General features: G+C 36.3%; 1 protein-coding gene, 1 long non-coding RNA gene and 1 pseudogene across 2 annotated transcripts in view; 1 reads left to right on the top strand and 2 right to left on the bottom strand.

The window, feature by feature from the left end:
* Window positions 1-24,567, bottom strand: part of LOC143895636 (mannosyl-oligosaccharide alpha-1,2-mannosidase IA-like) — a 301,183-nt gene that overhangs the window by 50,883 nt on the left and 225,733 nt on the right. The window lies entirely within an intron of this gene.
* Window positions 1-24,567, top strand: part of LOC143895480 (uncharacterized) — a 48,238-nt gene that overhangs the window by 10,352 nt on the left and 13,319 nt on the right. The window lies entirely within an intron of this gene.
* LOC143895449 (uncharacterized) lies at window positions 9,299-11,517 on the bottom strand (annotated as a pseudogene).

The raw sequence follows: 24,567 nt of genomic DNA, 5'->3' as shown, positions 1-24,567 counted from the left end.
GGCCGGTCCATCTGACGTTTCCGAAGCGTTCCAACGAAGTTGATGTAAGTCGTAAATTTTCCCAACTCGCTCGATACGCTTCAATCAAGAGAGATACTGCGCGAGCTGAAGCGTAAACATTTGAAAATTTATCTTCGTAACATTGACAACGTGTCATTGCGTCATCAGTGGACTGTTTTGCGAGAGGTTCGAAGAATTAAAGCACGTGGACTGACGTGTATAGCAGTTTGGGACAACCATCAGCCGGACTGCACTTTACGTAATTCGGATTATCTCGGCGGTCTAATGTCTAATGTCTGTCATAAATCTCGAATAACAATCCCACGCTGCGCGTTACATCCCGTAATGCAAATGACGAGGCGCGCTATCGATATAAATGTTATTCATCGTTAACACTAGATTCACTAGAACTACCGGAGAGATCACACGCAATCTATACCATTTATTTCTACTTAGAAATCTTGGAAAAGAAAGGAGAAAAAGAGAAAACAAATTAATATAATTAATTATCTGTGTAATTGTGTAATTTCAATAAAAGTCAGAAAAAATTTCAAAAATTAGATTATTTTAAAAATGAGTAATAAATTATTAAAAAATGTCAAACGGGTAATTTTGACCCCCTTGGCAGTTCTAGTGTTAAAGCAACAATGTCGCCGGAAATGCTTATAATACGAGTCTTTAAATCCAGAAGTTGAAACGCGGTAATATATGCGATATATACTCAAATTACGCCGTTCCGAATCCGTTTCTCGCGTTGCGCAACGTCTTCATGCACGATGGTCGTCAATTACCGTCGTTGCATGCGCGCTTCGCGTTGAATTAAAACGGCCGCACGGCGCGGCGTATGCCTGAGTGCGTGATGGAAATCATTTTCACGCCAGGCCAGGAGATTTTCGTGCCATGCTTCGTGCACCCGGGAGTCAGTACGTGTCGTACAGTCCCGGGCAGCGTGCGCCTGTAAGGGGAACGTACATACGCGTTAGGTACCTATCGAATTCGCGCTATACGGGTTCATCAGAATCCAGTTAACTCCTCGCGGTCTGCCGAACTTCGATCTAATAACAAAGCGCACGCGAGCCTATCTAATAACCATCGCGATTACATCTTCATTAAGGGGCCCGTCCGTGCGATCGAGGATGTGTATCGCGTATATATCTACCTCACTGTTGTTAAGTCGCCTACGCAAATATCCATCATAAATGTTTACACACGTAAACATTACGTTCAGTAACGGTATATACGGAAAGACTATGATTAATCGACCGTCATTAGTTCCGTTTTTTTTCCTTTATATGGAAAGCAAGATTCCCCATTTTATATAGCGTACGATTATACATAGCATATACGCACGCGCGGTTAGAGAATATAATAATTTTTTCCTTGTAAAATGCGTTTTTTTTTACATTAATTTAATTATTCAGTTTATTTTTATGTATCGCGACATTCAGCAGGTATTAAATATTTATTAAGACTTTCATATTAGTCCATTGATGGACTGCATTTTAAGAAACCCCTTCTTTTATTTTACGAAATATATATATGATATATCTCGTACCTATATTCTTTATGACCCACGTTCATTCGCTCTTAACCTTCCACCGAAATTTCTCCAGAAATTCTTGCACATATATACGAAAAAGTCTGAGGCGAAATTTTATTACACACATAAATCCCGCTTCGCGTTGGCGTTCGGCAATTTCGGAACTTGCATGGATTTTGTTTTTCGTCGGTGCTTATTTTCCACGACGGAATAAGAGTTTAATTGCCCGCAACTCGGACTGCATAAGACACGCGATATCGTTTCAGGCAGAAAAATATTATCTAAAAAACACTATATCCACGACTTCTCTCTGGACAAGATCACAAAATCCAGATGACCGGATGTACGCTCGTTTTACATTTTCATTAAAGCCCTGATTGCCAACGCGGACTTCTTGGGCGTTGTTGAAAGCCTGTCACCGTGTAATAAAGCACTTGGAAAGCCTCCTCCCCCCTCTTTCTTTTTGCAAACCGCCGACACATTCCAACTTTGATCTTCTTTTCAGCAACTACTTTATTCTCCGTCTCCTCTCCTTCGCTCTCCTGACGAGGTCCACCGACCTCGTTCCCTCGCACGAGTTTTCCCCGAACCTGTCTCCCGAACGACCTCCTCCCCTCTCTCCACTCCGCCTCCTTCTCATAAAAAATACAATATTTTCCTTTCATTTGATCCGACAACTTCCCCTTTCCTCTCCTATCCGCCGCGCCGCGCCGCGCCGGTCTCTCCGTGTCTGCTCTCCTCTCTTTGTGTGCCTGGCGGATCTGTAAGTTTAATTCGACGCGGAAGTCCAGGCGAGTCTGCGCCACAACCGCGCTCGCTCTGGGCGACTTGATTGCTTTGTCCTCTGAGACTCTAATATGAATTACAAACCTGCTCCTTGACTTCTCTCCACTCTCGTCCCCCTCCCCGTCCTCCCCCTAACCGTTATCTCATCGTGTTTCCCTGCCGATTGCGCGTTCGCGCAGATGAGAAATGGGACAGTTATATAAGGGTTGCCAGAAACATTGAATTAAAATGGAAGATAATCTATTTACGATATAATAAACGGCATGTGCGTGGCGCTGGAAGAATGTCACAAAGAACGTATCCGCGTTCACCTCGTCGGCGTAAAATTCGCAAGCATAATAAAAATACATCTTCATGATCGGCACTTATGTTTCCTGGCAACGCAATCGCAATTTGCAGCGTATACGCTGCACGGAAACGATAAAAAAGACTCTCCTGACGCATTTGGACGTGCAATGCGCGTGTCCCTTTTACGAGTTCCGCAGTGTCACGGAAACGCATCTCCAGATGCGAGCGATAAAAAAAAAACGTACCATTCACGATAATCGTATTTTCTGCGGGCGAAGACGCGGGAGGCAAACAAAAAAACTCGTCGCACTTTCGTGCAATAAAATTTCTATGTTCGGTTTTTATAAACTCTTTCGTTCGTCGCATGAATATTACGGGGCGCGAAAGCCCATAATATTCTGGCAAATGTTCTATAAATTTCAAAAGAGCGCTATCATTAAAAGAAAGTTTAATAGCGCGAAGATACCGAAACGCGGATAAAAGTAACGGTATAAAACATCACGATATGAAGAAAAATTGACGGGGATTTAAGACAATTGGAACGCAATTTTCGAAATATCTATTCTTTTCTACGAGACATCGCGATTTATGGAATCATAGACGCAAAGGTAGACGCTAAGAAATTTGATATTCCTATATCAAACTTTCATAGAGGATCTGCGGAAAATCTATTTAGGATGGAACAGAAAAAGCTCTTCATATATAGATATGCGTTTACGACGTGAGGGAAAAGAATATGCAAAATAGAGGCGTTCTGTAAACAAAAATTTATAGAAATATGGAACTATGAAATCACTATTCTCTACTTTATCTGGTACCCCTCGTGATGAATCGCTATATATGAGGACAGAAATGTTCGTGGGTATTACCAAAAATTGAAATTCTTGTTTTCCTTACCTACTGCGCCACTATACTCTGGGAAAAATTTTGGGCCCACGATTATAGTAAATAATACCAAATTATTTGGATATCGTAACCCTAATTTTACGTATTTGGACTAGAAATAACACCGCGTAACTAAAAATCGTATATATAATTAGCTATTCTATCTATTTCAAAGATTTTTAAATTATATTATACCAGTCAATTCTCTCAATTAGTTCGGTCGACAGTTTCAGTTACGCAAAGATAATTTTCATATAAATGGCATAATTGTTTTAATTATACAAAAATGTTCATTTACGACATATTTACCTGTCACATTTGAAAACAGATCTTCCAGTGTCTTTTTTGTCTCTAATTTTAAACAAAAGTTGTAATTAGTAATTTAGTTTGCTTGCATTTTAATACAAATTATATAAAATAATATGTTATAATAATTATATAAATATATTACTCGTAAAATAATTTGAGTTTCATCTTATTGTAAATATAATCCTGCATTTATTCTATTGCATTTAAGCAATTTCTATGCGAATAATAAGTATTGAAATTGATTAAAATTACACATCAAATGTACGTGCTCATAACATTCCAAATTTGACGTGAATTGAATCAAAAATTCAAATTCACGTGTGAAACGTCCATCAAATACAATTTGAAAATTCATCTCTTTGCATGGATGATTCGTAACGCGAACGCGATCGTACTTCGAGCGCTTATAGGATCTCCTCGGCAATACGTGGATTCGATAAATCAACAGCTAATCGTGGTTTTCGTATGGAAAATGCCGTTTCTGAATATATCGCGAGAAACAATCGAGTAAATAAATGATGTTTAGAATATAAAGATCGCAAAGAATTGTCCTAAATGTCACATTTATTTATTAGTTAATCGCGTATATGCGCAAATATTTTATCAAATATTTTGCTACAACTTCTACCTCTGCACTGATAGGTGTGTACATATTGATTTACTGGACCGCGCACACACTACATGCTATATAACACAATAGGCTTCTAAAGCTTTTCAAAAGTAGTACAAACTTTATGCCTTTATTCATATACAGATGTACAAGTACATTTTAGAATGCTTATAATATTTAAATATCATTATATTCCTTTATTATTTCATTACAAGCAGAGCAAACAAGAACATTTCAGTAAATAAATTAGCAAAGTTGTATTGATAAGAAAAAATTAAAATATACATGTTTAATAAACTAATGATATGACTGACAAATATCATGGAATTTAGACGATCGTATATTTTTAGTGTACGTTTTTAGTACCTTTGAGTGCTAACATGAGTTGCGTCGTGTGTAAAAGTTAGATATTCGTATCACGTTCGCGAACCTGACGAGTAAAGTGGTTTATCTATAGGTATACAGGTCAAGCGCGTCATAAAAATTTTCCGTTGGCTAAAAACTGGAGTAGGGCGGGAGGAGGAGGAGGGTGAGGGTGAGCGTACGTTTTCCTCCGTAATTCACAAAATGTGACGATTCAAGTTCACACAAACTGCCTAATGATTAGCTCGAGTCGCGTCGCAATTGAGTGAAGAATCGAGAAGTAAATTGACATTTTGTCAGAAAGTGTATCATGGTCTTGACAGCAATTAGCTCAGCCGTCGCGAAGCTGTTAAAAGATCTGAGGCCATAGATAATCAAATGAGCGGGCGCGATAATGGTGCATTAAGACGGTACACGATCTCATAGAAGTTTTTGAGATAATTGAAGAAAACTGTGAAGTTCTCAAGGGAGACTGCTATCACCGATCGTAACGCGTTTCCGCCGCGTGTCGCGAAATTGGTAACAGTTGGCTGGAATATGTGTTTTCACAGTACTCTCAGTTTACACCTATATATGCATCGTAATTAAGATCCCTTTCGCCATACTCATGTTGCAATGAGACTGCAGTAAAATATAATAGATATATTCATGTAATTGCGAGTTTTATAATACACACGAATTTATAAAGATTTGTCTATATCAAAGAGTATCGCTGTATGCGAGACGACGTGTTGGCCTGCATTAAACTTTCATTTTCCACGAGCATCGAGCAACAATGTGAGAAAGAGGGCTCTTTGTAAGATCGTTCGCTCAACAAAGGCAACGGAGAACACAATGGACCCTCTAAGTTCTGTGAGATACGTTAGAAGGGCGGCTCCAAGTACGGGAGAACCACCTTCGACGGGATGTTTGTCACACAAGCGTGTGTCGTAAATGTTGATAAAGTTCGATACAGAAAAGATCGAGCTTACCCTTATTATGTTAACAGCATTGCATGTGTCAGTTTCCTCCAAGAAAATTTTATATAAGTTTCCTCTTCAATTATTCCACAACTTTCACAACCATGTTATTCACAAAGCCAGCGAGTTTCGATAGATTATTAAAATGTTTCTAAAATTTATTACTGCGTTTTCCTTCCATTTTCATGGTAGAATCCAATGTTTTAATGTAGAATTTCCTGCCCTTCAAAACTTTTCTCAAAATAATAAAAATATTGTAAAAATACGCAAATCTGCGCGTAGTATTTTTCAAGGGAACGATTATTTGTGGAGATTCATGAATACAGTTCTTGGAGCAGAAAATAAATCTCGATGTGTGTGTCTCCACCAATATTTTTTAACAATTTTTGAAAAAATATATTTTATGGTAGATATAAACGTGCAGCGTGTTCTAAACCGGAGATCAATTTCCAGCCCTTTATCAACAATGAACTCAAAACGGAGATCACGCGACAGTATCATTTTTTGGAGGTGAATACCGCCATAATCCGTGAAAGTGGATTTTTCGTGAAGGAAATTCGATCGCGGTGGATTCTAAAACGCTCGAGTAACCTATGATGCCGGCGGTCGCGCGCTGTGTAAACTCGGAACAGAAATACGACAGCTAAAGGGACGACACCCTGCGTGCTGAGTCATGGCCACTACGAACTACCGCCGGAGTCCTAGATCGCACCAGCTCAGCAAACCGTCGTGAGTCGAAGCGCCTGATTCTAAACTATCGACTTTTACGGGAGCTGTATATCTAAAATGAATCTCAGTCTACCGAAGACTGATTGAAACACGAGAGAAACCACGATCATAACATTCTCAACTGCATATTGCGTGAAACGGTATTATTGGAAGAACGATCGTTCAATTTTTCTAGAAACTTTACCGCTTTATCGTATTGAAAATATCGTAAAATATATCGACTATCGTAGTAATTACAGAAATAAAGAGAAAAAAGTAATGTAAATTGCATGGCATTACGGGGTATTAATAAGAGAAAATTTTACATTCTATTGCATGAATTTAACTTTGTCTCTCTCTGTTTCTCTTTTTCTCACCTTTTTTTCCTCTTTTCGCAATTCGTGTTCAAATAAATTTGTAAAGACATCGAATCCATTTACCAGAGGTAGCTTTAACAAAAATAAGCTTGACACATTGCCGCTTGCGTATAAAACGGGAAATATAATAATAATAGCCGTAAATTTACAGTGTGTTTGCTGTTCTCACATTCTATAAGTGGCTGTATAATATTTAGTAATTATTCTTTCCCCAGTGAGACAGTAAATGATGCTTCGTTATCGGTTTTCCAAGCAGCGCAGCGCGCCGAGAAAAGATGAATCCTCTATGGAGGTCGAAGGAGCGCCTTGTCATTCCACGGCCATTAATAAATCACGGTACGAAGTTTCCCAACGTTTTCCCAACGCGCGCTGTCGAAAGGTAGAGTAAAGGGAAAACGACTCCGGAAGAGGACCCGTACGTTAAGGGTGATATAAAAAAAAAAGAAGCATGCACAGAGCGATCGAACCGAAAGATATCTATTCGCATACATGTTTTCCATCGATATCGCAACGAAAATACGAGCGCGCTTTGTTACACACGATTTACATGTTTACCGTACGCGTTCGTCAAGCGACAGAAAATGTTTTTGATTTTATCCATAACGGACGTTGTGCAATGCCATCACAGAAGAAGTATCGCTTTTTTTTTATATGTGTGTTTTTAACAAATCCGATTTTTTCTATTGATAATAAATCATTTATACACTATCAAATGCATATATAGTTTGCGCCTGTGACGCGCATTTCGGTTTGATAAATAATAAAATATTTTTTATTTAAGCGCTCATATATATTTTTCATTTTTGAAATAGAATTCGATATAAACGCATCAATCATTCGTGATAATGATGCCCGTCTAGAATAACGAGCTATTTATCAGAGATTAATGTCAAAAGCATGAATTAATTCAGAATATACCGTGTAAGTCAACGTGTCCGCAGTAATACGGAATATTTCGAATGATATGAATAACGCACGATAACAATGAATGAGATAAATATCGGGCGAGGTTAATTAGACTCGGTATCGAAAGATCTCTCTTTTTGTTTCTTGAACGATTACTTTATGGAATAAGCTACGTATCGAGGTATTTTCTTACCTACACATATATAATGTAACACTATTGCCTACAAATATTTATCACGTATGTTTTTTTATACACGCGATATAATAACGTCATTATATTATTATATTATCTTTTATTAGCATGCTTGTAAAGTAAAATTAATTATATGTTTTAAACTGTCAGTCCTCCATTTACATTCACACTTTTGTGACTAAAATCTAAATGTGCATAGCAATCTACGGTAACGTGCGAAAAATATGCATTATAATTTCAATGATCACTAATCAGCGCCATGCACGTAAATACGGTCACATTCGCTCAAGTACCATAATCCTAAATATTGTATAATAACCGTGGAGATTGCTGCAATATATCCGCGTCTTTTCACGTGAAGTTCGTTGTACCGCACTAATTATTTTGGACTTTAGCACGCAGGACGCAAAACGAAATATATATATTTGTTGAAAATTCACGGTGAATCGGAATAGCGAGCAATTAATCCGGGTAGCGAAAACTGTTGGATGACAGCTCGGATGTCAACGAAAGTAAATGGCACGTTCCTAGCCCATCGTTACGGCATTGTATTAGTACTGTCAATATAGAGATACATGTAGAGCCGAAAAGCGGATCAGGTGCGTAAAAATATTTTTGCGGCGTTTTAAAATGGATGTTATTCCAGGATGCGCACTTGCTGGAACAATCGGAACTGTATTTTTACTGTATTTCTTTTGCGGCATGATCCCGCGTGAACGAAGATACGATTTTTTTTTTTTTAATGGAATTGGGCAACAAGTGGCGAGAACGAAAGTCACCGGATGGGATCATATTGAAATGCCAACTGACACGAGAGCTATATACTCCACGCTGGGAAAAAAAAACCTGCGTAATCGTTCCGCCATCTGTACCATTATTATACTTATTGTCGGAGAAAAGCTCTTTCGATATAATCGACTTTTTTGCTGAATGACGTGAGATTCTATTGACAGATTTAACGCGCATTCATCATTCCGGCCAGTGACACGCAACTCTCCTCGATAATGGCTCCTCACTTGAAATATTCGAAAGCTGGCTCGTCCCAAATAGATTTTCTGCGGATAAAGGCGATCAAGCGGCGCACCTTTCGTATTTCGTCTGAAAATAGCTTCGGTCGCGTTTGTATAAGCTATAGCCGGGGTAATTTTATCGATTACGAAAGCACAATGCAATTTGAGGTATTACTCGCGAAAGCTGCGCTTTTATATTGGCAACCGACACGAAGCGACATAGAAACGAGCGAGTAACCCAAAAAACCGCCGAATGATATAAAATTTTCAAATAATGAAAAAATAAATTTCTCACAATTTTATTAAAAATTGTAAGAGAGTTATGATACCTATACTTACATCGTAACATGAAAAGTCCAGTGATTTTATTAGTGATAATATTTTAGAACCAAGTTATGGAATATTTTTTAAATAATTAAACGTCTCTCTGTGTGAGTAAATTTATTTGTATAAACAATATTGGTAATGAAATTGTGACACATATGAAGCCGTACGGATCGCCATAAACCACGAATGTAATCAGAGTTATAGATAAATCCGCTTTGCCGGCGACAATAAATTTCCGAAATCCACCTACGGCCGTATTGCGCGGATTCTGCGGTAAGATATAGCGAAACGCGCGTAGGGGAAATTTGGCCTGGGGACGTACCGGGTACCCACTAATCCTTCCGTGGTAATCGACGATTTCCGTCTCTAAATTGTCCCACTGCCGTGGAACTGCATAGTTAAGGGGTTCCCTACGAAATTAACTTTAGATCGCGGACCGTACCAAGCCGTCGGCGCTTTTGTTCTTCGACAGCAGCGGTAGCAGAGAAATAATTGTTTCGATTATATCAACAAATTGCTGGTTCTTTCGAACGGGATGAGAACACATTGTTACACGTCTGTGCTGAAACTGTAGGTATATTCGCAAAACTGGTATTATTCATCGGATCTCTGCGCATTGTCTCGGAAATAAAAATGAGATATTCAATTGTACCTTAAAGGATTATATGCTGGATAAAAGAATGTTTTTTTTTTTTGAACAAATTTTTAACGTTTACTTATATCTAAATGTTTGAATGTAGTCCGAAGATGTGCCTCTGGCGATCAGCAGATTCATATAAAAGTTGATAACTTCGTCGTTCAGCCAATTCAAGTCGGCCAGCGTGTGAAGATCCTTTCGCGTAATTCTCAGACTGAACCTTCTGCAAGAACCTCGCCCTAGGGTCCTGGCGCGATCGCGCTTCTCACTTCTCGCAACATCACATCGGTTAACGTCGGCAACGCCAGTTCCTCTGGCTCTTCCCGGTCTTCTATAACGGTCATGCACATTTTCATAGAACGCGCCAGCTGTTCTTCCAGGGCTGCTGCTCGCGCGTATCTGTTGTGCTTCGACTTCGACAGGACGCATGCCATCTTCTTCAGTTCTTCGGCCTTTCGATTCCGTTGTTCAATACGCTCTTTGTACTTCTTATTAACTTGCGAAATGTAATCTTGCCTCATGACATCTTTCGCGGCCAGCTCGTCGCGCAACGAATTAGTCGCGGTAACCTTAATAGGCAACTTTGACGCAGGAGCACGTCTCACTGCACCACTGTGGTACTAGGTTTATCAATTGGAATTATTTTATTGGACTGCACATATGCCATGACGTCCTTGTCAATTCTATAGTTTGAAGTAGGAACTATTTCTTTGCCTATTCTAGTACAGTTTGACATGCTGCTTCTACGGTATGACGGTGTCATCGCCTTAGGTATATTAGCGACAGTTGAATGACTCTTGTTGTTGCGTATTAGTATTTCCGACTGCTTTTCTAAGTCAATTACTTCTATGGATTTACGCCTCGGTGTGTATTTCGTACGTTTATCGAATACCTGTATTTTATTTTCTGAAAGCAGTTTTTGCAACATTTCTTCATACTGATATTTCTTTTTCAGTTGATTAGTTTTGGATAATGTGGGAGACTTGTGACAGGTGTCCGACATCCTGTGTTTGGGATGGCAAATAAACTCTTTAGGCGATTTACCGTGATGCAGGGGAGAACAGGTAGACTTACAACTGGAATACATATCTTCGCGTATATCGTAATGTTGCGGCTGTTTCTTATGAGTACCGTTCAACTGTGCGCACCGATTTTATCGGCGAGCATTTCTGCTCGCCGAGATACGTGATATCGTCATCGTCGCTATCATCAACGATTAAATAACGCAGCTCCCTTGTATGCGCCATGTTACAATTGGATTTGAATTTCTTGGGTGTTATATATCCTTCTTCAAAGTTGCGGTCCTCGGAAGCTTTCCGTTTCTTAGAACCTTCATCCGCCCATCTGAAGAGTTTCTTCAGATAATCAAATATCATCATCATTTTTAATATATATATATATCCTGATTATATCCATTCAATATATGTTATTAATGTAGCTCGATCTAAAAAAAACCAAAAATAAGAAATTCTTATGTATAAATGTTGCCCTTAATATAATTTTTATATATCTTGTACTTATACATATATTACAAAGACAAAAACCATGCAATGAAACTTTATAGCAAACTATAGATGATTCAGATTGAATCTTGTTTCTTGAGTATATATTTTCTATTCTATTTATATATTTCTCTCGGAGTACAAAATGAGTGATAATAAGCAAGGATTTATTGCTGTATATGTTGGTATGTAATTTAGAATTCAGGTATTTAGACATGACTTGTAATTAATACATATTTGTATGTAAGCTGTCGTATAACATTTCGTTATTTTTTTTTGTTACACGTACGTATCAGATTCTACATATATTTCACATGCACTTACGGTTTTCCCTCAAGATGGATCGAACACGCACGTTTATCCGTAATGAAACGCCTTGGGCCGATAGGAAATGGCGTCTTGGTAAACATTAATAAGCACTCGCTTATACATATATACGTGTTACAGTCTACGCGAGACCAATACACCGCCCACACGCACAACACACACAACAAAATAGTTTCCATTTTCGACCGAAATATACGGTATCCAATTTCAATTAGAAGTTTGCTTCGCTCGGTCGAGACGCCGCGGTCGACAAAGTATTTAATCAAAGAACGCAATTCAAGGAGAAGGTAATATCTCTATCGATCTCGGATGATTTTGTTCTGAGAACTACACTAATTAGTAAATAATGAGACTTGAGACGATGTGATATGATAACAGAAATCATATATTACTAGACGATATTTAATAAAAATCCACACGTTTTGATTATAAATGATTGAGTTTGAGTTTCGTTTAACTTGTGCAATCGCAACAAATAAAGATTTTAATCAGAAATCCATCATTTTAAACTAAAAAGCTAATAATGCGAAATAATTATGAGCTAATATTTGCACGCTAAACCTAGCAGAATTGTCGTTAATTGTACCAACAATTTATTATTGCGCATTTGAAATATATGCTCCAGTTTCTTTTTGTTAAATTGTCATGTACAGTCAAAATTTCATTTATATAATATTTGGCCTGTATAACTCTAAAATTCAATTTACGGTAATTATACATAAATTAACATGTATGAACTGTGTGCGAAAATTATTAATTTCTCTTCGATTATATTGTAGAGCGTTCTTCCACGCATATATACATATATTACGTAGTAATTTAAATATTTGATTACTATTTATCGTTGCAACTCATTCAACAGAAACGACGAAAAACCGAGCACATAAACGAATCGCGATTCAAGGATACTTATCTAAAGCAATCAAGTTGGATGTTGACTTTACGTTAAAAATTCTTCGAAAATCTTTCTTCGACGTTAGAATTGACTCATTCAACTCTATTTCCTCGACAAAAATTTTTTAAAAAACCAGATAAATCTGTAAAATTGCCTTTCTCTTATTTCTTTGTGCAACCCTGCACTTTTATTGTATATTCGATTGAATCATTAATAGTCCATTCTCCCGCGATATTCTAGATTATAAATAAAATACTTTATTTATTTTTTTGTATAATATAATTATCTAATTACAATTTTTAAATTTCATAAAATTAGTAACGCGTTATACATACTTATATATAGTACTTGTAAATATGAAGAAGACATGATTTCAAACACTAATAAAGTAATTATGTTAAACTAAAGTAAAGCAATTAATGTTTGTTTAAAGATTAGATTTAGTTAGTCTAGTTAACCTAATTAAAATATACAAAGCGTAGAGTTTGTAGCACAGTGGTGCCTCGATGATGCCATAAGCATTGGTGCACGATTCACGCAATGCCGAGTTTACCTTTAACAATGTGTAAATTTCGTAGGTAGTTAATGCACGTTACATGCAACGTCACCAAGGTATACGAACACAATGGCCGTGCCTCTCGTTGTATATGCTCGATATTACCGCGGTCCATTATACCGCGTCCGACTTCGCCTATTAGGCAACCGTGGAGGATGATGAAACCGTAGAGCGACGTGTTACTTTCGTTACCATCAGAAGTGTTTATCTCTTCATCTGGCTTCATCCTAGCCTAGATCAGAGCTTGCGCACCGTGAAAGCTCATCCTAATCGCGATCGCTATACGAGACAAGCGCAATCTCGATTTAATTATCATAGTAGCGTGAAGAAAGCGTCAAGGGTAAAACGAGATCCGTTTCATCTCCGGATCCGTTTCATTTTCGGATTCCTGATTTTTCTCCTTTATATTCTGCGGATCGTCAAGTTTTTCCCCTCACAAGGGAGATATAGCCGGAAAGCGATACAAAAGAGAGAAGTCACCTTTCTTTTCTTTCGGCTCTAAAGTTTCTCCGGTTTAAAGTTCGCTTAATTTCATTTACAGGCGAGTTAGGAAACTCTAAAGTAATCCCACGGATAACGTGACTTTTTTTCATTATTATTTAGTTACTGCAATGCTGTAACGTTATTGTAGCGCGAAAAAATATACAGATCTCGTTTAAAATGTGCAGACATGTTAAAAGCTGGTGCCTTAGAAACTACATTTGGGAAAGGGTCGCAAATTGTTTGTCGCCCGAGAGGAAGTTTGCGTCCGTTAGTTTGCGCCCGGGCACCAATAAATGATTTTCCGGCGGGTACTGGTAACCGCAGGAAGGAAAGCGGCGCGGCGTTGCGCGGAGGACACGTGGCAATTTCGGTGCGACAACCGCACCATTTTCGCCCCTGCGACACCTGTACAAACGGAAGCAGCTTATTCTCCGCGTATAGAAGTTTGCGGTTTCCGCCGCGCGCACGAGCCCGCTGTTTGCTGGAACAACACGAGTGACGACTATTTAAGGGTATGTACAAAGAGCGGAATCCGATGCATCGCCGCGGAGTGAATTTTCGTAATACCGGCCCTCTCGACGCTCGCAAAATATTAGTCGAGATTGTTTTCAAACGATTCTCCCGACCCTCTCACGAAGAAGACACTCGTCGCGCGGGAGTAAACACTCGTAACGTCCCGCGAACAAACGTTCCGGAAACGGCGCAAGACAAAGAGCCGCCGCGTTGTGCAAACATTCTTGTCCGTTTTCTTCTTCAACTCGGGGTCGGGACGCTATCTACTCGTAAGTCAAAGAAAGATAGACATTTTCCAATTGTATTATTATCAACAACGCGAATAGTGGCGGCAAACAAGAGCTTAATACAATTAAAAAAGTTATTACAGAAATCAGAGCTTGTTAATCTAAAAATAAAATAAATAATCCAGAAATTAAAGTACTTTTGTTTTACTTTTTTTTTATATTATGCTAATTCGCGTTTCTAATTAAAATAATTTGGATAACCGCGCGTATTCGCGCGTTGCATTTAGAATATGAATTAATAAAATGTAATCAGAATTTATGTCAATCAATATGCACGCCTATTTATAAAAAATCAAAATGTGTAGCTCTTGAAACATTGACACAAATATTTGTCAAATAAAAAAAAGTATCATTAACTTACAATGTAATAAAATTATACATGCAAAATATCCTGAGTAAGACATAAAAGATACGAGAGATAAAAGAAATGGTCATCATGCAGTAACTTGCTCATCATAAAGAATGAATTATATTATTATAGTTGACAGTGTAAGATGCGATATTAATCTAAAATAATTCGGCATTGCGTATATAACACCATCAAAGCGATTAAGAAGTTTACGCTCAAAAGTTTCCAAAATACGCTCAAGCAGATCCTTTGTATAGCTCGAGAAAATTATGGTCGCAATCTAAAATTCTTCGCGGCTAATTAGCTAAATTTATTAAATTCCGATTGTTATCGCACAAGAGTGGAAAATGGAGAGTGTCAGGGAGCCGGCATGTAATTTTCAGATGCATGCGGGGAGACGCGACGAGCGCCGGTTTTAATGGACGGCGCAACGTACAACGGCCCGTATCCGGTTTCTATATACGGTATACGCAAGAAGATCGAGGGGATAAGGTAGCTCAATAATAAAATAATGGCACTTGCACGCGATCTGCGAGATATACGCGCTTGTTTTACGTTGCATGCACGAACATATTGTATACAGTTCTGCCATTGTGGGGATTATTTTTTTCGATTCGGATACACGTAGATCCTGGTTACGATCGCGGTTATTGGACTCCAAGTTCCTTCGACTCAAACGAAAATACTTTCCTCGAGGCCAATAAGAATCTTGATTTTAACTATTATCAGCAACTGGCAGAATATTTTCAGTCATGTGAACGTAATAACGTATATACGCAAAAGATCGAAATTAAAATTAAAACCTTGTCATAATTATCACGAAAAGATTACGATATATCGTCGTATTATCAAATAGGAGGATGACGGTTAGTGTTTTTTGTACGTAAAATAAATTGATTTTTATTGAATAATATTCAAACCTATATTTTTAGAGAAAACGCAATTAAGTCACCAATAAATAACACGGATAGATAGGCTATAAAATATGTATATTGAAATAGATCTGGGTTGTTCATCATTATGAAAATAAAGATAATATCATTAGTATTTTTTATTAAATAAATGAGTTGAAATATGTTAATTTATAATTTTTAACAGAAAGATAATATTTCTCTCTGATCATCTTTTATGTACAATATACGTTTGTGAAACACATGTCAGAAGAAACGTCTGAATAACGCTTTTTGTTCGAGTTTATATAATTTTTAATCTCGGAAACACAGAAAGAGAGACCAATTTCAGATCCTCGAACACTGTTAATATTTGGGAAAGCAAAAATACAGTAATACAACTAAATTAACAATTTTTTCCAACCGAGATAATGTATCTTTATTTCTCAAAGAGAGAAAGTACGTAAACTTGTTCCTCTTTTTACCACATCTGATATATGAACACCATAAAAAAATATAAGTTAAAATTTTTATATTCTAAAAATGTTGGCATTTTGTAGTCGTAATTTTATTCCATTTATCTTTTTATCTTGTTTTTTACTAATTAGTTAAATAATAAACTCCAAAATTTAACCTATTATAATCTACTTGACATAAAAAGTAGACGATAAAACATTTAATAAAATTATTAATGTTATATCATCATGTTCTCAATTTCATTTCCTGAAAATCTTGGATACTTGCGCTTATAATTCTTTTATAGGTATAAAATGTTTAATAACTTAGAGATTATATCAAATCCGAGATAATATATTTGTACTAATCTGTCCTAGTCTATATCTCATTCTAAACTGAATTAAGCTTTATAAAATATCTATTAATGAATCTTTATAAAGTATCATATGTTTACCTATCTTTCTACTCTCTTTAATGTAATACACACATTTGTATATATGTATGTATATTGTGCAGCAAGATGTTTGGTTTTGTAATCACCGTGCCACTTCTCATGAGCAAATAGAGTGTATTAAACCGAACAGAGAAAAGTCCTTTACTATATTTTACGCAAGTTTAATAATTAATAAAAATGTAATTAATAAAAATCCGCGAATTAGTACGCGTCAGTGCGAATCGGTGAGAAGAGATAGCCCAGCGTCGCGCGACGATTACGTTTGCTGCGCGCAGCGAGGCATTGGGAGGCATGTGCATCTATAGCAAGAATAATAAGTAACACTGAACTGTGTGTGTCTCTTGTCACTGCATCGCGCGGGTGCACGCTTATTTGGAGATCTTTATTAATTAATTTTTCATTAATTATTGAAATGATAATAATAAATAATTTAACAAAAATCTGCGAATCAGCGTGATGCGTTCGCGCGATTCGGCGAGCGAGAAGAGACAGCTCTCAGCGTTTACGTTGCTACGCGCGTGGCAAAGCATTATTAGGAGGAGCGCTTTATAAACCAACAACGCAAGCAACAACGGTTATGCACGAATATCGCCCATGTATAGCCGTTGTTATTTATGCAGTGCTTCTCCCAATGCCTCGCCATACATGCGCTGGACTACCTCTTTTCGCTGACTCGCGCGAACGCACGATGATTCGCAGATCTTTATTTTAATTAATAATTCATTATTTATTATTATATTATATAATATCGCAAAACGAGCGCGTACAGACGCTCAACAAAGACATTTGCTACGGGTGCCTACGCGGGCGCATATAATACCTACGCACTTATAACATATATATTAGTAAATTGGCGTAATCGAAAGATCAAAATCATACTTCCTGTTATGCGTTGCGTGATCACTCAATACCGACGCAAGAAAGAGTTCCAGTTACAGCACTTACTACCGCGGCTGAGTTCCGGCCATACAGAGTGTTCGCAGCGTTGTCCTACTCCGCACTCAAAGGATTAATCACATGCAATGCGCTCTTTATTGTTGCACATGCACTGAGACAGAAGTATAACACGAAAGAAAAGACCAAACATTTATGATCCGCTCGACAAATGTAAATCTCGTAAATTAGCATATAAAATAAAATGTAGACTGAAAACATGCATAAAATTATACTTGCTTCGATAAATAACCATTACATTTACAATCGTTCATTGCGGTAGTTAATTAAATACGCGGATAAATAATAACTAATTGTAAGAAATAATCTGGTTTGGTATCTTTTTATATTTGCAATCGCAATTTGCGAAAGTTAATTAATCGCGCATTAATTATTCATTAAGAGAATTACCATGTTTGAAGTCTTTGAGTACCTTTTCGCAATCACGTTTTAATGGGTAATACGATGATAAACGGAGCGATTTGTGCCGTTGACTGTTCTCTTGAGTTTTACTGTGTGAATGACAACGCGATGCGCGATGGCTTTGTGTACCTACATCATAACATGCTGCTATCAAAACAATATCAAAGTCGAGCCTCAGTCGGTTTTGTTGTTCGTCTCGAAATATTCAATGTACAAAATAGATTCACGCCGAATATATGTTATTCTTCACGTGTTCCAAATTATTATCAAACATTCAATATATTACGGCTTTCCGTATCATAAATTACGTGACAATTTGTACGTTGCTTCGCACTCTGAGAAAATGCAAAGCAAATTACACTTAACTCGGTAAAAAATTCGAAACGCACATTTCAGAATACACTCGAAACAATTCCAATAATTATTGCCAATAAATATCGTAATGTAACAGTAATTCGTAATTTTTATTTTCTATCGAAGTTCGATTCAAATAAATAAACCATGCGAATAATCCGTTTCGATAAATCACCGTCGTATTAATAAGTTTATGAATCATTAATCGCGTAGGCTAATTAATAAACCGATATTTATTTCAAGTGGTAGTGCGAACATGCACGAAGTGGCCATTATTTTTGCTCGTTCAAGGCTCGCTACGATACAAATGACAACACGGCGGATAGCGGTCTACTACATAGATAACAATTAATGCACGCCATGCAGTCAATCTAGCTTTCAACGAAATATTTAAATAAACGTAAATACTCTATTTCCTTCATTTCCTCCATTTAAATATAACACACCTTCCCGTTAGTTGCGCGAATATTTCGATCCGATGATTCATATATTATTTCGCGTTATTAATCTCAAAATAATAGACAAATTAAATTTAAATCAAAAGTTCAAAGCACGCGTATATAACCAGTTCCAAACATTGCAACGGAGATACTTATCATCCATAAATATCGTGCAATTACAATTTATCATTCTCATCCTCTATCGTTCTGATTCTTGCTTTAAATTAGTATATATGTATATATTTCGCTTAATCTTATTCTTTACACTAAACTTATAAAATCACATCACAATTTCTCTATTTTCGAAACCTAAACAGTTAGGAAGAGAATAATAAGATAATTTCTCAATACTTTTCCACTTAAAACGCTGTAACATTCTACATTAATCAAAAAATATAATAAATGTTTAATTTATGTAACATGTCAATATGAGAACTTCTTTCACTTATCGTTGTCAGCACTGCAGAGCTTGCATACTTTAATGAATTATACACTTACATAATTGTCAAACGACAAAACAAGATTCCCTAGTACACACAACAAAGACCAGTTCGGAGCGGTCAATAATTAACGGCAAATGCATTTTTAGGTTTTCATGCGTGCGCCGTTGGTTTCGTAAAACCGATATATTTCGGCATATTGCTCGTGGCTCTGGTTATTACGATGAATTGAATATACAAAGGCACCTGCTGCTACGCGTCTCGATATATAGCACCAACTCGGTGCAGCTTCATGCATGATATGCGAGTAGCTCCACGTTTCTCGTAAACGTAACGTATCCGGCAAAGCTTTTACCTCGGAACGGCCCTATTAAACATTCCATTCTTCTTTCCCGCACGTCGTCCGCCTTTCTCCTTCTCATTTACCAAAATCCTTTTCTTCTCTTTCTCAATGAGTCCACGTGATCCATTTCTCGTTTCACAGTAATTGCGACGATCGTTCGTGAAATAAAGCCGAAACTCAATGAAAAATATATAATTGGCTTCCTCTCATGTCTATACATTAGCTGTATCATAAAGTATGCGGATTTTATTTGTGACTGTATATAAAGTGTAATTGTATATATAAACAAATAATTGTATAAAAGATAGCGTTCAATTATTAAGTGTTCAATTTATTAAATGTTCAAAATATAGCTTTACCAGACTCGGGATTAATTTCCGCGCATTTTTGTATCAATTAGAGTGAGAAATAGAGTTTATTCCCGACGGTTATATTATATTTTAAGAATCATTTTTAGTAACATCTCACTGTTCTTTTCGCGTTCCATAAGTAATAAAGGAGTAAAATGAGACTCACAATCAATATATAATAACAACGTAGAGTATGAGCATCGCAGACGTCCTATAATCACTTTCTAGTCCTAATACCACTGTTGATTTATTTTTAAAATAAGCACCGATGATCGATATTAGATAATTATATACAGTGATACATTTGATTATGAGAAGTTTATGAAATCTAAAAGAAGAAATGCGTGCTTATTTTTATAACTGTACATTTATTTGATTAGTCATGTACATACGCACATCTGGTTCGATCCTATCTGTGTCGTGTCTACAGCACACTCGCTGAATTGCGTCTCAAAAAACATTTTAGCCGTGTAATTAAGTAATTAACGATCTTGATGTTCCTGGTGCCGTCTATAGACAACTATAGCAACTAGTTTTACGCTCACCAACTCGTGATTTCTAGCGTAAGCGGGAGCACTTTAATTGGAAACCTTACGACACATGCCATCCGGTACATCCGCGGGTATCATTAGGAAAGTACTCTGAAGTCACAAGGTAGGTAGTTGCTGGCTACTTCTACATTTCCACGCACTTTCCGACCTTATTACTACCGTTATTGGCTCTTGTTTATTTTCATTTATGTATAAATTGTAAAATTTACAAATATTTTTTTATAAAAAAAATATAAACAGTACTTTTTTTTTAAGTATCAATTCTTTAATATCAACATATCAACAGTGTAATTAAAAATCAAGTCGCAATTATATTTTTATTAAAAACATATATTTCAGAATATTATATAACGTAATTATGTATATTACGAGTTTATTTGAGATTTTAGTGCTAACTTGTCTATTACGCTTTTTAATTTTTAATTTCTTAATAGCTTCTTTACTTCTTAAAATAAATAAGTTTTTATTTGCGCAAGAGATAAATTAAATTACTAAGATTTAATTCAAGGAGATACAAAATACCGTTGAGAGATACCAAATTCCTCTCTTTTAATGCTTTCGATTCTATTCATACAAAAGATTAACAAAGTTATCAAAGTTATTTCCGATTGTCATTAAGGCTCCTGCTCACTCACTGCAAGCCATTTTGAATTGACGTCAGAAGCGAGAAAAATATATTGAAAATTCTTGCGATCTATTTACATTAAAATAAAATAGTTTTGCAATAAAATAGCGTTTTTGGTAATCAATAGAATAGACTTGTAAAATATATACCAAAAACTTTGAGTAATCCACATACGTCGAATTAAACTGTGTCTAATCAGGGACAAGAAAACAATAAGCTGTTTAATAGCTAAGTATGTTAATTAAAATTAAAAATATTTGCTTTCACATATTAAATTATAACAAAATAGGAGTTTTCGTTATATTTTAACACTAGGACAATTATTTTAAATATAAAAACACTGTACCAAAACGAAAAATAACGCTGTACGTCGCAAGAGTAATTTTGCTTTTTAATTCATTTTTATGCCTTTTAGTTTACAATTTTGCCAGGTATATGACGTTATATGTACTGTCAACGCGGACTTAGCAATCGAGCCAGTATAGAAGCCTTAAAATTTCAATATGTGATGACACTTGTGGGTTAAAAGAGATAAAATGTCTTTAGGATGAATTACCGGATATTTATTTATTTATTCTTTGAAATTCTTTAAAACTGGCTTTCGCTGTGCTTTATTCTTTTCATCATTTTCGTACGCATGTACCTTCTGCAAAACTTTTTACTTCGACATTGTTCCTTATCTCAATAAAATGTTATCACGTTAAGTATTTAATTTTAAAAATATATATTTCTGTAGCAAATCACAAATTTCAATCGCTTTCAAGTTCGTAAGTTATTTCTATTATTGAATCTTTCGAGCATCCTAGTTATGCCTGTTTTCTTGATATATTACGAGCATGCGCGAGAAAAATTTATCTGCACGCACAAATATTCCTGCGATTCAAAGTAAACGGTATAGAAAATAAAATGGCTTGCGGGGTCCTCTACGAAAGGACTTTTTGCCGGGCGTTCTCCCGCTGCTCACATCCTGCTACATGGATTTTGCGATGGATTTTCAGTTCTGGCTCGCGGAGAGTTGGTTCAAAGGTCCCCGCATTTGCTCACCCCATGCAATTCTGTCGCGCTATTTCCTGCGCCATGCCGGAAAGGGAGAAAGAGGAGGAGAGAGGGGAAAGGGGGAGGGAGAGAGAGGGGAAGAGAGAGAGAGAGAGAGAACCGTTGAACGTTGAGCGACCACTTGTTGCTACATCGATCCGACTCGGCCGTTTGCATTTACCCTTTTGTCTCTCCTTGCGTTATTCTCAAGAGAGAAGAAGCAAAAGAAAGGAAAAGGATAGACGGATGAAGAAAAAGGCGTGAGAAATTAAATGAGAGATTATTAATCTACGCATCCGGGTATCTATATCATTACAACTCGTGATATCTTAGATACTTTTGGTACTTTTATACGATGATCTACTGATGGTTCCAAATACTGGTGTACCAATATAATACTTAATCATCTAAAAAAGATAAGTTAGATATGGGGAAATTTGTATAATTAAAAACTCATGACTTTATACTTAAATTTATCTACTAAACTTATCTTGTTTAGTATTATCATTACAACGGTAATTTAGCCTGTAAAAAAAAATTATATAATTTTTACAATTATAAAATTATACAATTTAAATAATAGAATAGGAACAGTTTATAGGATTTTAATTTCATAAAAAATAGATTAGAATAAAATATATAAAAAAATAGATTATATTATAAAATAGAGTATAAAATTTGATATTTTATACTAGAAAAAAGATATGTGATATATTATATACACGTGAAATGCGATAGTAAAAAGTAAATATCTTTTCATGTCTTTTCTGAAAATATATCGAGTACTTGATATTTGATATACGTCAAGAAGACATGTTTTCGTATGATAATCGTATTAGGTAAACTGAATGTGGACGCACAAACAACGCGTCGATGCAAAAGCATATTCGTATCTAATAGTGGCGCAGCGAACCGAAATCGATGGTGAAGCAATTTGCCGGGCGCTACGCGACGTATTAATGCAATTTGCATGATGGCTGTATGGTTCGAACGGCTCGACGAGCTTCGTGGTACGAGTCAGTACACCCGATTTCGTGTAGATCGTTTTTATCGAAGTTCCGATATGATTTGACAGCGTGCAAGTATGAATTACGACGACATTTATGTCCTTCTCGACCCGTCGAAAAATATCCCATAAGATTTTTCCTATAAATGCCACTAAAATTAGAACATATATATGAAAGGCGCATAGACGATAACATAAAATAGTTTTATCATGCTATCTAACAGTTTAGATATTTATACATTATGTAATGACGTTTTTTAAAAATAACATTATATACCTATAGGTACTGTATAAACGAGCACGTTAAACAAACAATAAAACAATAGTCAATAAATATATTTTTTAATATTCCTCTATTGATTGACCTCGGAAACTATCAATAACAATTTGAAAAAAAGAACATTAAAATAAATGTATCTATATATACAAAATAGTGCATGAGTTATGTGATGCGTCTCGCTACGTGCTAGGTTTTTACGTTCAGAAATATATTTCAGGCAATTTTTGCTAAAAGAAAAATAATTTTATGACGTATGGTGTAAAATTTCATACGTGACAAAGTATGTTACTTTTTCCAAATTATGTGATTTTTTTCATTTGACTCCGTTTTGATCAGCTAATCATGCGAGTCGTCGAGAAAGGTCATAAGTGAGAAAAATACTTTTTGATTGAATTTTGACACGTACCGAGAAAGGGTTTCAAAACGCATGAAGGGGTGTCAATCACTATCCACGTCGGCTAAGAAAGACGAGCCCCATAACCTGCAACTACAGTGATTAGCCAGCGGCGTTGCCAAGTCTTCCCAACCTCACCTCGACCAAAAAATGTCTGCTCGATTACCGCATTTTCACTAAAATAAACTAAAAAATTAGCAGCGAAATCTCCGGTAAACTATATATTTTATGGTTGCATCGGATTCTTCGAAATCTAATGTACAAAAAACAATGTTTTTTCTCACTTCATCTAATCGAAAAATGCGAAAATATGTGATTGAAACCGTGATAGAACCTTTTTTTTCTGGCCGTCTGTATGAAGCAATGCAAAATTTATGATTTTCGAGCCACAGAAAAAATCGACTGCAAAGCTGATCATATAATTTGATATAAAATCCAAAATCGAACACTTTATCTAATAATACAAGCCCTGACGAGACGACTACCTTAATAATCACTCTTCGAGTTTTAAAATAGAGGAGAAGAAGAATTAAATAGGTTCAAAATAGATGCAAGAAATGCATAAGTAATATTTATGCATATATATCTATGTTTAAAATCTGTTGAATAATTTGCTAACAAAAAGCTTGCAGATGCCGTTTATAACACCAATATATTTAAAACATCGCGAAAACTTTTCACCAGCATCCTTCTGAACGATAAGAAAAGAAATCCAAGTGCTGTCAGGTCATAAAGCATAACTTTAATTATCGCCTTAAGTCACATACGCTTTCGTACGAGTCG

The sequence above is a fragment of the Temnothorax americanus genome, unplaced genomic scaffold (genome assembly GCF_048541705.1).
Source record: "Temnothorax americanus isolate GAGA-0224 unplaced genomic scaffold, ASM4854170v1 Scaffold16, whole genome shotgun sequence".
Lineage (NCBI taxonomy): Eukaryota > Metazoa > Arthropoda > Insecta > Hymenoptera > Formicidae > Temnothorax > Temnothorax americanus.
Note: the sequence above shows the minus strand (reverse complement) of the source record. Positions and strands in the feature narration are given on the sequence as shown.